This window comes from Galleria mellonella, unplaced genomic scaffold, assembly GCF_026898425.1.
Source record: "Galleria mellonella isolate WM207_F2 unplaced genomic scaffold, CSIRO_AGI_GalMel_v1 utg40, whole genome shotgun sequence".
Taxonomy (NCBI): domain Eukaryota; kingdom Metazoa; phylum Arthropoda; class Insecta; order Lepidoptera; family Pyralidae; genus Galleria; species Galleria mellonella.
In genome coordinates, this window is record NW_026442094.1 from 3,337,075 (window position 1) to 3,351,387 (window position 14,313).

Here is a 14,313-nt window from a genome sequence, read left to right on the forward strand (position 1 = left end):
CTAGACACCCCGTACGGTCGCCACTCGGGAAATTAGAGTGGGACACAGCACTACACAGGAGTGGGACAAAAATCGATCGGACGTCATCGCAAGTTAAAAGCCTGCGTCGTTACACGGCCCGTAATAGGCGGTTACGTGATTGGGCGTGGCCTAGCCTATTAAGTTGAATTGTCGCGTTCTGATTGGTTGAAATTGGTAGTAGTCGTCTACGTGATATGTTCAGGAATACGTTTATAGCTTGCGTTCATAGAATATAATAAGTAAGCTGTAGGTTGGATGCGCGCCAGTTGAGAAGATGCGGCGTGTTGCGGTTTCATTCCTGATTCGCGTAATGGTTTTTAATTATTACTTCGGGGACCGTTAATAGGTTAACATTGCGTGTTTAGCCTGTTGCTGAATATTAAAACGGATGCGTTCATGAATGAACGTACGACCGATGGGCGGGGCCCGCACGCACCTTGAAAACAACGGGTTTTATTGATTGACAACTTGTCTGCTGTTGCACTGTCTTGTTTCATGTGAAATGAACCAAAAACGTAAATTTGAAACAAATTTAACAGTTGTTTCAACTGTTATCTTTGTCTTCCTTGTCTATCATTAGTAACTTAAACCGTAAATAGATACCTAACGTATTTAAACACTTATCTATTATAATAAGTACCTAAATTAAGTTACCCATCTATTAATCCATCTTTATCTTCCGTTAATTGTCCACATAAAAATATTAAATTTAAGGACCTAATCTACCTAATCAAGAATTATTTTATTATAAAATTCTATGGCATGTGGTCCCGGCATAGAATAGGCCACCCCTTCCTTTCCTGTGGGTGTCCATAAGAAGTGGCTAAGGATACTTAATCGTCGAGGAATGGACAGCAGCGTCCCTCTTAAAACATCAACATGAGCCAAAATGCAATTGCCAGTCCACCTGCTAAGCCCGGCAACTACTGGCAAAATCCCCCTAATTGCCATAAGGAAGCTCCCTTATGGCGGTTTATAGGGGAGTCCTATGGTCAGCAATGGACAAATAACAGCTGAAATGATGATCCCATAAAAAGTAAAATTAATAAATTTGATATAACAGTATTCATAACTAGAGGCATGACATGTGTTCTAATGTATAATGTGTCTATTTCTATATGTCATGTATCATAAGTTACATGTCATTTCAATATGACATGACATGACATGTAACTCAAGAAAACCGTAGGTCCCTACAAACAGATACACCTCTCTCTCTATCTAATTAAGGTTCAACCTAGGAGCCATTATGTCTGGTCTGATGTTTGTTAACTCTCTCGCTAATCCTTATAAATAGTTAATAGTAGATACCTAGTTGAGGCATTCATACCAATCTACTTGATTGCATATTAATGTAATTTAAATCTAGCGCTTTATCTTTTGTAGTTAGTTACCTGTCTGTAGTTAAAAATAAACTCATTATCTTTCTGCTAATACCTGTTTATTTACGTAGGTACTAAGTATTACTTAATTAATTTTAACATATTCGAAAGTAGATATCCGATCGATATGAGCGATATCAAAATGGGTGATAACCTTTTTTTCGCTATCAATGTCCAGAAAAACCCAATATATAGATATCAGATCGATATTCATATAACTCATGCCTATTGCCAACAATATCTACAACCTTATTTAATATGAAACTATCTCATATATAGGAAGCTGATTTAGTAAGAACTCTGAAGGGCCACACTTATAGAAATGATGCTGAGGGAGAAGACAAGAGCCTCTAGAACCCAAATATATCCATAAAACATGTTAAATTAGATGAAAAAAAAATCTATTTAAAGTCTTCTCTTCTTTCTAATCTGTCTGCTTGCTAAGGGAAGTTATCTAGATAAATAGAATTTGAGGAATTGGTAGACACTGAATAAACTTTAAGGATAGGTACACAAAAAAAACCATTGTCCATTGTTTTATTGCAGCTGCAGTATGATTACATCCATATTCAATCAATCATGATTATGCAATAAAGTTTTTATTATTATTTATTATTATATATTCAAATATTAAATTTACCTACTCTGGCGCCACAATATATTTTGTATTGTTGTGTTGTTTATATATACTTATACTTAAGCCACGATTGCAACTTTCAATACGATGGGGCATTAACTTGTTTGCTATTCTAAATTGTACAAAAAATTAAGCTAAACAAAAATAAAATCATATATTTCGAGAGAAGCTACCACAAATCTTCTGAAGGCGTAATTTTTAACATGACCTAAGTAGGTAAGTAATAAATATCTACCATGAGCTCCTTGTTAATCTTAATTTTACATTCATATAAATAACTTGAACATTGTGAACAATTAACTGTTTACTATTAACAGAGATTTAAAAGAATAACTGTTGAGTTTTTTTCTTCTCAACTGTTTCTGGACCCTGTAGTAGATTTTGAAAAAATTACAATTTGAAAGTGCTTGTAAAAAAATCTATTTAAATAAAGATGATTTGAATTTCAATTTAGGAAGGAACATATTAAGTATTGTAAATCCGTAATTGGCTATAAGTACTAAAAATAATGCTACCTACATATCATAGTTTTGAAGAGCCGTAGATTTTGTAACAAATAAATCTTTCCTTTCAATTAAGAATTTCCTCTTGTCGGTGAAACTAACTCATGCATTTTCTTCCAGCCAACTCTATCCCAAGCCATATCTTTGACCTCCCTATACGATATGACACCTAGTGTTTCCTTTATCTGTCCGATGTAGTTAACAAATAAATAAATAATAATAATAACAACATATATTTAAAAAAATATGTGTAAACAGAAATACAACATGTTCAAATGATACAGATCGTGTGAAGACGTACAGAGGTTGTGTGTGCAGAGGATCAATAGGGTTCAAGATCGGTCACGTGCATATGCGCCGTTAGTATGCCGACCCGCGTCTGCCGCCCGTAATGGCTGCCTCGAGCTGGCCGCAGCTGATTTTTGTTTGGCTTCTGTATGTCATAATATCGAAACTGGGAAAGAGAAGCAACAAACAAAAAAACTCGTATTTAGACACTAGCCGCCCATGTAATTTGTTTGCATTATATTTTTAGCTAATAAAAACGAATAATATCAATTAACTTATTGGAGTATTTTTTTTTCTTTTTTTTTATGTTGAACCTTTAGTTGTAGATCGAGATAGAGATAGAGAACATCGAGTCTCAAAAATGGGTGAGCAAATTTGACAATTAGCTGACTCGTTTTTTTGTCAGTGTTCTATATACTTACGCATATAATGTATCTTGACGTATCTAAATTTAATTATTTAATAAATAAAATGACTTTTTACGCATTCAAAAGACGCAAAAAATTATAAAACAAAATAAATATAGAAGTTATAAAGGAAACACTCATAAAAGGTAAAATTGTATGAAAAAGTTGACCTGTTTTTTTTCGAAGCATTTATATGGAGTTACTCTATCTATAGGTATAATCTACTAAGGTTGTAGCATATTTATTTGTTAATCATTATAATCTGTATCATTGTTTGAAGAAAACAATAAAGAGTTTTCATTCATTCATATTTATCTGAATAGACTGTGAAAATTCTTCTACTTCCACCACCATTTGTCGGCAATCATAACTAAATATTGTTAATATTGCATATTGCATTGTGGCAATATCATTTATCTAATTCAAAGGAAGGGTCGAGTTAGACGACCGCAGTCCGGAACTATTCTGTACTGTTGCGGCTTCCGTTGGCATTGTCCACGATTGTCCGTAATTTATGCTCACTGTCCACACTACGAGGACACATGTACCTACAGTAAACATAAATTGTAAAACGTATAAATATGTTGCATAATTTTAAAATTTTATAATTAAGAATTAAAACACATTTGGCTGTGTTATGTGAAATGAAAATCAATAAGTATCGATTAATCTAATTTATATACGAATGTTTTAAGAAGCACAGTACTTCTTACAATATTGTCTATTTTCTATCAAAACTAAATAATAGAAGTGAATATTTTACTGTTTTACGAACACCCGTGATAGTGGGACAATTTACAAATGTATGTAGGAAACTGTTAACATATATTAATATAGATATGTAATTAATGATTATTAATATATATTAATATAGGTATACTTATATTCTTTTTTGAGGAAAATATATATACTTCTACGGGCAAACGCAGTGTAGGATGACCACCCACTAGATGGAGTGACGACCTGAAATGCATTGCAGGGAGTCAATGGATGCAGGTGCGCTCAGGACCGTACTTTATGGCACTCTATGGGAGAGGCTTATGTCCAGCACTGGACGGATAATGGCAGAAATGATGATGATAATGTATAGATCTAACTTAATGATCGAACAATTGCCAACTCAATAACCACATTTTATACAAATTGAAATGACAAACAAGAACCTCACCATAGAAATTGGTAATTATCACTTATAGGCATAAATAGAACATTGCAGTACCCTTCATCCGTAGGAATTCTTAAGGATTATGGATTCCAAAATATTCTTTGCTATATCTACATCAGATATAGGTAGTATGTAATTTATATGTAACTATGTAGAATTGTAATGTTTTTATTTATATGTGTAATATTTTTTACGCGTAACATATTTCTATACAATAAAAATATTAAAGCCTAAAAGAATCTCCTTTTCTTTAAAATTATTATATTGCTGGGGTAAAAAATACGGAAGATGATCTTATCTAGTTTCACTCAAAGCATCAAAATAAAGAGTAATATTTAAACAAATTATTTAATAGGTATACCAGCAGCGTTTCTCTTAAAACATCAATAAAGCCCAACTTCGGTTGCCAACCCACCTACCAATCGTGGCAATTATTGGCAAAACCTTCCTTATGAGGGATGCCTACGTTCAGCAGTAGACGGTTAATGGCTGAAATAATAAAAAAAATGCATTTTATAATATTTAAGGAGAAACGGGTTTAAAATAATTTATATAAGTAGCAAATAAAAACCTGTCAACGTATACTTACTCATTTATAGAGATGTAATATTGTAGATAGTTAGAGATTAGTAAAAACAACGATAAGAAGGTAGTAATGCAGCTAAGAAGGTAAGTACCTCGTTAGAAGAATAGAAGTGAAAATATTCAGACCAAGGTTTTTCTCCTTCTTTTTAAAACCTTATTTTTTTATCAGATACCTATACAGTCCCTTCAGTTATTTTAAAACGATTATAGACTTTATGTTAGTGTCATTTAAACTGAAATTCGATGTCGATGTTTGCTTTGTTTTCAACTAGTATTACGGTAAAGAGCGTTCGGAATCTCTCTGGTTATAATCAATAAAGAGATCGTTGTAATGGACACGGTCACGTGGGGAACGTTCAAAAGCGCGGACGCGATGGTACGCGGGGTGACATCCCTGTGGCATAGGAGGTAGCGAGAGAGGATTCTTCGTACGATCTAGTCTTAAAATAAGTCAATTTTGGTCAGAACTATACAATTTGGAATATAATATATTGTTTAGCGTGATTTAGATAATAATATTAACGAAATTATGAAGTTACTTATTAAATTTTAAATAAATGTCAAGTAACATAGTATTTATTAAATTCTGTAAGCATGCAGTGTTAATTAAGAAATCCGCTGTCGCTCATAACTGTATACTATTACTGCTGTCGTCCAGAAAACTGCCTTCTTATTGGATAATTCGTGATTTCCATTTTTTCTCAGTGTACCGCGACAGGTGCTTGAACCTGTTGCCCACGATCTTGACATTGGTCTCTTAGATTTCCGAATGTACCAATAACACAGTAGGTTATTGAACTCCCTATATTGACAGGTACTGTTACGATTCTAATCAATTTCTGGAGCTACGGAACCTCGACAGCCTGTAAGCGAATCGAGATTTTTTTGAGGTTCACCGCCTTTTAATAAAAAATGCGGACTCCAATATACAAACTGCGAAGGATTTTTTACTATACAATGAATCTCTTTCAGGAGATAATAGAGTGATAAATGACAAGGTATCAGTGAAAAAGGCGAGGTAAAAAATCTATTAACTAGAACTTTTGTAAATAGTAAAAAGTTGCTTTTAGAACTTTCATGGCGAAAACTCTTTTTAAATATAAAACATATATATAATTAAAAAAAAGTATATAAAAAATGTTTCTGAAACAAACGTAACTATATTTTGCAACTTATGAAGGTTTGCCCACCTTCGTAATCCGTAATCCAGTGGTAATCCGTAATCCGTTGATACTTGGTCATCTTTGTATTCTTTATATGTTTATGAAGCAGCTTAAGGAGAACACATTGTGTAGCTGAATATTCATCATTCAATAATATTTGTTTATAACGGACAGAAAGATAAAGCATAAACTTTAAACTTGGTTGTCAATTTTCAGGTCGTAGACTTAGTGCTTCAATAGTTCTACGGTAGTATGGAGAAGGATTTTTATAATATAAGAGATTGATCGATTGGCTCTTACTTTGTAATAATAGTATCTCATCATACCAGCCGTTGACTTTCTACTGCTGAACGTATACCTTCTCCTATTGGGGAGTTTTATCAGTAGTCGCTACACTTGACAAACGAGTTAGCAACCATAGTTAGGCTTTCGTAATGTTTAAAAAGATAAAAAGAGTTTAAAAGTTATAAAATTTAGCATATACGCAGTATGAAGAACTTTTATTTTATGTATCTAAGTCTTTATGATACTGATCAGTTAGTTCCTACGTACAATCATGGTATCTACGTTACATTAATTAAAATGCGTTCTAATAATATAGCTGTAATTAATAAACCATGACCGATGTAAAAATAAAATAGATATAATAGATGTCAGAAATCGTCAACCTAATCTGAGAATGTCAGCCTACGCGTACCGCCTCCCTCGAGTGATTGCAACTACCCACATTACTTACCCGTTAATTCCTCCCCCGCACCACGATCACGTTCAATAGTGAATTTTAAGCAGGATCGATCGCATTTGCCCTACATTTTGCGAGGGACGCACGTACAATGACCTGGCCTTTATTTTATTGGTAGGGTGTGGGGGGTTGTAAATCTTCGGTCATATGGTCCAGCGAGGTCGAGTTCAATGATTTAACGCAAGACTTGGTAGTTTGAGAAAAAATTTTGTACCAAAAAATAAATTAGTTTTTAATCTAATTTTTACACACTGTAGTTATGGTTATGTCGTCTGTTCATTCGTATTGCTCGTAAATTATTAGTAGTACGTAGGTACATATTTTAACAAAATAGTTAACGATACATTCTAACACTTCTCTAAATTAAATGTTTGTTGGATTTTGAAATTATCTCTAGACATTTAAAAAAGATATATCATATTTGAGGTATTGGCGTCCAAAGAGTTTAGTACATTTATAATCTCAATTTTAGTTATATTGTCTTATTATCTACCTATAAAGGTTTATAATAATTATAATTGTAACCTTTTGCATATATAAAATAAATAAAATAAAAAAATATCCTAGAATAAAAAGTTACGGAATATTTCACGATGGAGATCAGCAATAAAAATATATATTGTTTATTTGAAACCTGCCTTTATTATCAACAATTATACAATAGATAAAAAATCACATTATCATAGGTACATGGTATAAAGATATGTAATTATACAGCAAGATAAAAGACAATAATACCATACAAAGAGCAACAACAACATAAATTAACAAACATAACATTCACTTAAGTACAAATAAACATGTCCAAGTTTAACACACGAGGTTTATCTCTACCCCAGAATTAGGGAACAGATACACACATTAAGATAGCAACCCAGATACTTCGATATGAATTAAGATATTCTAATTTTAATTGTACCCAAGCTAGATGGCTGTGTTGCCAGCGCAATTTCTTTGTTACAAGAATAATTTATTGCTTTTCTGAATGATCTTAACAAGGAAGATTAGCATTTGGACATATATACAAATATATATTTAATTACTTCTACCTAAGTTCTTAAAGAAATAAAAGTAATACAGATGATTGTTTGTAATTAATATTTATGAATAATAATATCTAATATATTAGTAGTTACTTACTAATTTATAAAAACAACAAAATTTGTAGCATTCTTATTATAACATGTCTCGTCTTCTCATTTAAAATTTTCCTCTTGTAAGGGCAACTAATTCATGCATTCTCTTCCAGCCAGCCCTATTTCGGACCATATCTTTGACCTTCCTATACAATTATACATCATTGATATTTTTAGTAGTAGCCTGTCAAAGATATTGGTAGCGGCTCACAAATATCTAGAGTCAGGTTATATTTAACCTTTTATTATAATTTTATATGTTAGCACACTAGGTTTATAATATTGATTTGGCTTTTGCTGTCATAATATTGTAATTATTTCAATGAATAAATAAATAATTAAACATAATAACGTAACTTTAAAAAAATAATTTCTGGCTATTGTTATAGTGGTGAATCATACTCACTATTCACTGTTTGTTTAAATGTAAATATAATAAATATCTAGTATTTGTTAAAATGTAAAAATACATTTTATGCAAACACAGACTAAAATCAACATTAAAAAATATTTAAAAAAATAGATATAACTTAGCCAAGTCCATTAATAATTTTTTTGAGTTATTTGGAAGAGTTTGTTTAATCACAAGTATATTTAACCAAGCATATTAAAATTCAATATAATAAAGGGCGAGTCTACATTCAAGATGGTACTTATAGTTTAAGAAGGTATAAGAATTATCCTACATATAAACTTACAGCCACTTCCATTATAGAGGTATCAAGAAAGTTTGAAACACAGATAAAATCAAAGCGAAACATTAAATTTCGCATATGGGGCCAATTATGGGGAAATTCGTATAATTTCGAGATACGCAAGTAAATAAATTAATAAAACAACCCTTCGGCAAAGGGTTAAGATTTAAACAACCCTGATATGATCACTTAACCCTTCGCTTTACAGTCGCATGAGGTAATTTATAGAGTCCCTTATAATTGTGCCTAAGCAATAGATTTGTGACATTATAAACACATGCAGTAACTAATTGATTGTATTACTAGTATTTTTTACATGCAAAATCAGTGCAATGAGCCACCACTAGATGGAGTGACGACCTCAAATATATTGTAGGAAGTCAATAGATGCAGGTGACTCGGGATCATCCTATATGGCAATCTATAGGAGAGGCCTATGTTCTGCAATGGATAGATAATGACTGATAGGATATAAGTATTTTTTAAATTTAATTTCGAAGAGGAATTAATGGCCCACCATACTGATGGAAAATACTACACTTTTTCATTCTCGTCTCTAAGTCACATTTAGTAGGAAATACAAAAACTGGAACAGGATTTCTTGAGGGGTGAGAAAAAACATAAAATTAATTGAATGAACTTTAGAACGGTCATTTAATTTTATGCAATTTTTAGAGTCAATAGAAAAATCCTGTTACATGGTTCGGATCGAAAAATGCTTATCAAGGGAATGCAGATATAAGTATTATATCAATTTTAAATCAAAAACAAATGTAAAATATATTTGCTTTTGTTTCAATTTGATATATTTTTAATTTAGTCATCCTTTGGAGATGAATCGTAATTTTAAATGCTTTTAGTTATCAAAAATGTGTTGCTGTATTTTGCTTATTTCAATTGAATAAACAATTAAATAAAGTTCACTATAGCATAGATTAATTATTATTTTCTCAGCCGTTAACTGTTCACTGTTGGAAATAAGCCTTCCCCATAAGGGGAGTTTTACTAGTAGTTGCCACGCTTGGCAGGCGAGTTGACAACCACAGTTAGGCTCTTAAAGTTGTTTTAAGAGAGACGCAGATGCCCATCCTTCGCCCTCCCTTAGTCGCCTCTTGCGACACCTTAAGGTGCTTTCATTAGATGTTTTCATATCTTTAACTATATACTGTCCTCTAAATATGATATGTATCCTACCTCCACTTTTATATCCAAATATTGAATATTTAAAGTCAATGGAAATTGCACTTTATAAACTATAACCTTCATGACTTTAGTGACAGAAACATAATAATAACGAATATTATTACTATAACCGTAGTTTACAAAATTCTTTCATTTTTCAACCCCTGTTTAATAAACATACAGGTTGTATTTTTACTATTCATTTGCTGATTCACAATTTTATATTTTTAACATCCAAGTCAATCAAGATTCCTTTTTTATGACACGTATTAAATTTTTAATACAATAAGAATATTAAACATGACTTCAAAGATTTATAGTACTTCTAAATATGTAGAAATGCGTCCAACCGGTATTGTTAAATGTAGATAGAACCTCTAAGCAGGATATGAGTTGAGAAGTTCATCAGTGATTCCGTACACGGTTTGTCGACCCCTGCTCGTTGCTAGTAAGTATAGGTAGGTTGGCTGCAACATTGCGATCTTGATGCTCACAACGCTATTATAGTTTACCCGATTCGAAATAAACATCGATTTTGTCACAATAGAACAATAAATAATAATATAAATTGAAATCAAAAAAATAATAATTATTAAAGTAATATAAACGTCATTGAAAACATAAAAAAAAGAAAGCAAGAAAGAAACAAAAAGAAAAAAAAAGCAAAATACCAATAATTAGTAATAATTTGTAATGTAAGAATTTGGCCACAAAAAAGCTCATCTTGTCTAAATTAGTCGATATACAGTTGTGATTATGTCAGTAAACCCATTCGATTATAAAAATGAACATCAAAATGACGTAAAAAAATTGAATTGGGAAACTACTCGTTTTTCTGAATAAATTCAAAATATATCAAATTACCTATTATAATAGCACTTATTTATTTATATTTCAAATCCACTTTCATTTTGAAGTTTAATTATGTATATATAATATATTTATCTAAAAAATATCTAGGTATATTACAATATATAACAAAGGGGTAAAATATTCCCCATATATTTTCATCAGCGCACGAAAAGAAATCGTCGACATTCAGCTAATTCGAACAAATTGCTACCTACACTTTTAAAGTACGATTACATTAGCACCTCCCCTAATTTGAGCACCGCTTAAGTACATTTTTCCCGCTTCGCCGACTCGCAGTGCATTTTTTTGTCCGTCTGCAGCCAATATAGTCGGAGTGAATTTTTACGAAACGCTCGAAAACCTAATAACGCGGGGTAATTTTTCAATTGGCCGTGTTAGCTGAGTTTTGGGACGTACACCTTGTCTTGGGATAGTTTCATGCAATACGTATTAATAAGTTAGTAAGACTAAATGCTTAAACTAAAAACTAATAAGTAAAATTGTATATTTCGTAATAAATAATCCACATAAAATATGTTGCACTATTTAGAACGATTTGAAGTAAATATATTGGTACATATAATACCTAGGGATTTGGGGATTTAGACTTTTAAATCGACCTATTCGTTTTTTAAATTTGTATATTTTTATATATTACATTTTTTATAGCATAGGGGTAAACGAAGCGCGCAGCTCACCTGATTATTAGTGACTACCGCCGCCCATGAGTCCGCAACATCGGAGAAATTGCAGGTGTATTGCCGGCCTTTTAAAAAGAAAATTGTTCTTTTTTTTAACGATTACTAAGACATATTGGTTCAGAAATACTGCTGCTGGAAGTTGATTCTTAATTTCCAAATTCACAAAAATCGTATCGGATTTGATTAATAAAAAATAGGACAAATATTAAAATAAACTGGCTCCAGGATATACATGTTGAAATTCGGGCTACAAATTTATAAATTGTTTTTTAGTTTCATTCGCATACAAAAATATGCTAAACCCAAATTATTATATATATATATATATATATATATATATATATATATATATATATATATATATATATATATATATATATATATATATATATATTATAATGAATATATAAATATTATGTCACTACTGGATATATTATGACAGTATCTATTGCGTAATGCATCCTAAGAAACGATTTGCATACATTATTTCTCCAGTGTAATATTGTTTTCTTTCAGCAACAAGCGCAGCATGTCAACTTTTAAAAATTATTTCACTTATTTATTTATTTATAACCCGAATTTATTTTTAACTTCTGTATATTGTAGGCTTCTTATTTTTAGATTTGATAACAAATGCCATGAGTGATGAAAAATATATCAATGAAAAATATATCAATGAACAACATAAAATAAATAAACTAAAAGGTAATAACGATTGTTAGAATCTTTTTATTTATTTATTTAGTAACGAATATATTTTAAACTAGCTATTTCCCGCGGCTCTGCTCGAGTAAAATATTTCACTTTTTCGTTAAATTTTTTCAAATACAAGTATTTTCTTTTATATAAACTTTGTTTTGCAAATTACAAACATAACGAATAAAGAATTTTTTCGAGTAAATGTTATGACATTTAAACCTATATATTCAATACCAAGATTTCGGATTTTAACATATAATCAACTAATTGAACGTCATCAAATAGATTTAACTTTATAATTTGCGTCTATTCAGTTTGACCGCAATTCACTTGCATTAAAAGATACCCCATCATATTTTTAGATATTAATTAATACGTATTTTTTTGGTATACATATAATCAGAGATGACAAAGAGCCATTTGTAAATTTATTAATTTTAAGTCACGATTTTTATTTTGTAATAGTATTACATGTCGATGGCATGTTGACAAGCGCAGGAAACACCCACAATTGTACACCCCGACGATTTACGATGTAGAGTTACGAATTGGACACAATGAAATTATTTTAATATAAGAATAATGTTGATGATAAATGAGAAAATGGTTATGCAGTAGATAAGTACAACTGCTTGTTACAAGATTACGATTTTATATTATGTAAATTTTTTTTTAATCCTAAAGTGTGAGAAATAAATACTTAAAAAAGTAATAAAAAAATTAATTAAGATTAAAAAGTTTTTTTAGACGTCTAATAATTTGATAATCTATATTACTATAATAATTATTCGAAATAGAGAATTCTCATTTTCTTCCTAAATAAAGAGAGAAAAATAGAGAATATATTAAGAATTAAAAGCACTATTAAACACAATAATCGATCGTAATTTAGTAAGACTACTAAATAACAACCAATTATTATATTTTAATATAGACTAAATTGCGATCGACTAAAAGACGAGCCGGGTCTTAAACTTTTAATAGTCTTTCACCCACCCCACAGCTAACAGTAACAAGGGCAATCTTGTGGGTGACGAGAAAATGAAATAAAAAAAACGGAGTTGAAAAAATGTACTCTTTTAAAAACATGACTTTTGCATTACGGTAGTCGACTCCAGTATTAAACGGGGCTATTGGATCGTAAAATCATATTAAAAATTATACAGTGGTTACATTCGATGATTTCAAATTGTTCCTTAATAAAATTGTATTTGTAAATTTTATAAAATAATACTAGATATTAGTCTTAAATTTATTTATTTATTCATTATTACACAATAAAACTTTGTACAAGTGGCGAACTTAATGTCATGTGGCATTCTCTACCAGCTAACCATTAGGTAAAAACAGAAAGCGTATGAAGGGCAGATATGGTAAAAATTTGTGACATAATTATAGTAACATACTGAAATAATTATAGATACATAAGAAATACACGTATAACACTATTTATAATATATATACATTTACCATACCTAACATTAATAATTCCTTAAAAATCAAGTCACAGTTAGGTACTAATACGATCTACCACAAATTCTTCGTAGATATTTGTATAACTGTTAATTCATCTCTATTGGTGCCCTCATTTTAACCGCATTATTTTATTCCTACTTTCATTACTACTCTAATATCTATATAGGATTAGTGACAGTGGAAATAAACCAAGTGGAACAAAACCCAGTGAAACACTGTTGAAATCTAAAAATCATTTTTGGATCTTTCATTCTAAATCAATAATAACAATAATGTAATAACACACTTTTTGTATGCTAAGTTTAAAATATATTTTTTGATATTTCTGTACTTGTTAAAGAAATTTATTTAGTTAGTGAATTAGGTATTTGAGTAATTTTAAAATTTTCCTTAATAAACAAAAATATGATATTTTGAGACCTAATTTCTTTGATATTTATTCAATTCCTAATTACCTACTACTGATAACAAATACATCATTAGAAGTTAAAATGAACTTGTATACGTGATATACTGCATGCAAATTAAAGATATATCATGTATTATGTGTACACATAACATTTTACCTAGCATTAAAACTCACTTATCACTGAATAATTTAGGTTAATTACCTAAATACGTGACTTATATTGGATTTTTTTTTTATTCTTTATATTCAATATACTTACTCCATATTCCA

The 14,313-nt window shown here is 30.6% G+C and overlaps 1 protein-coding gene across 2 annotated transcripts in view; it reads right to left on the minus strand.

Moving 5' to 3' along the window:
• LOC113520294 (protein trachealess) overlaps positions 1-14,313 on the minus strand; it is a 226,776-nt gene that overhangs the window by 86,133 nt on the left and 126,330 nt on the right. The window lies entirely within an intron of this gene.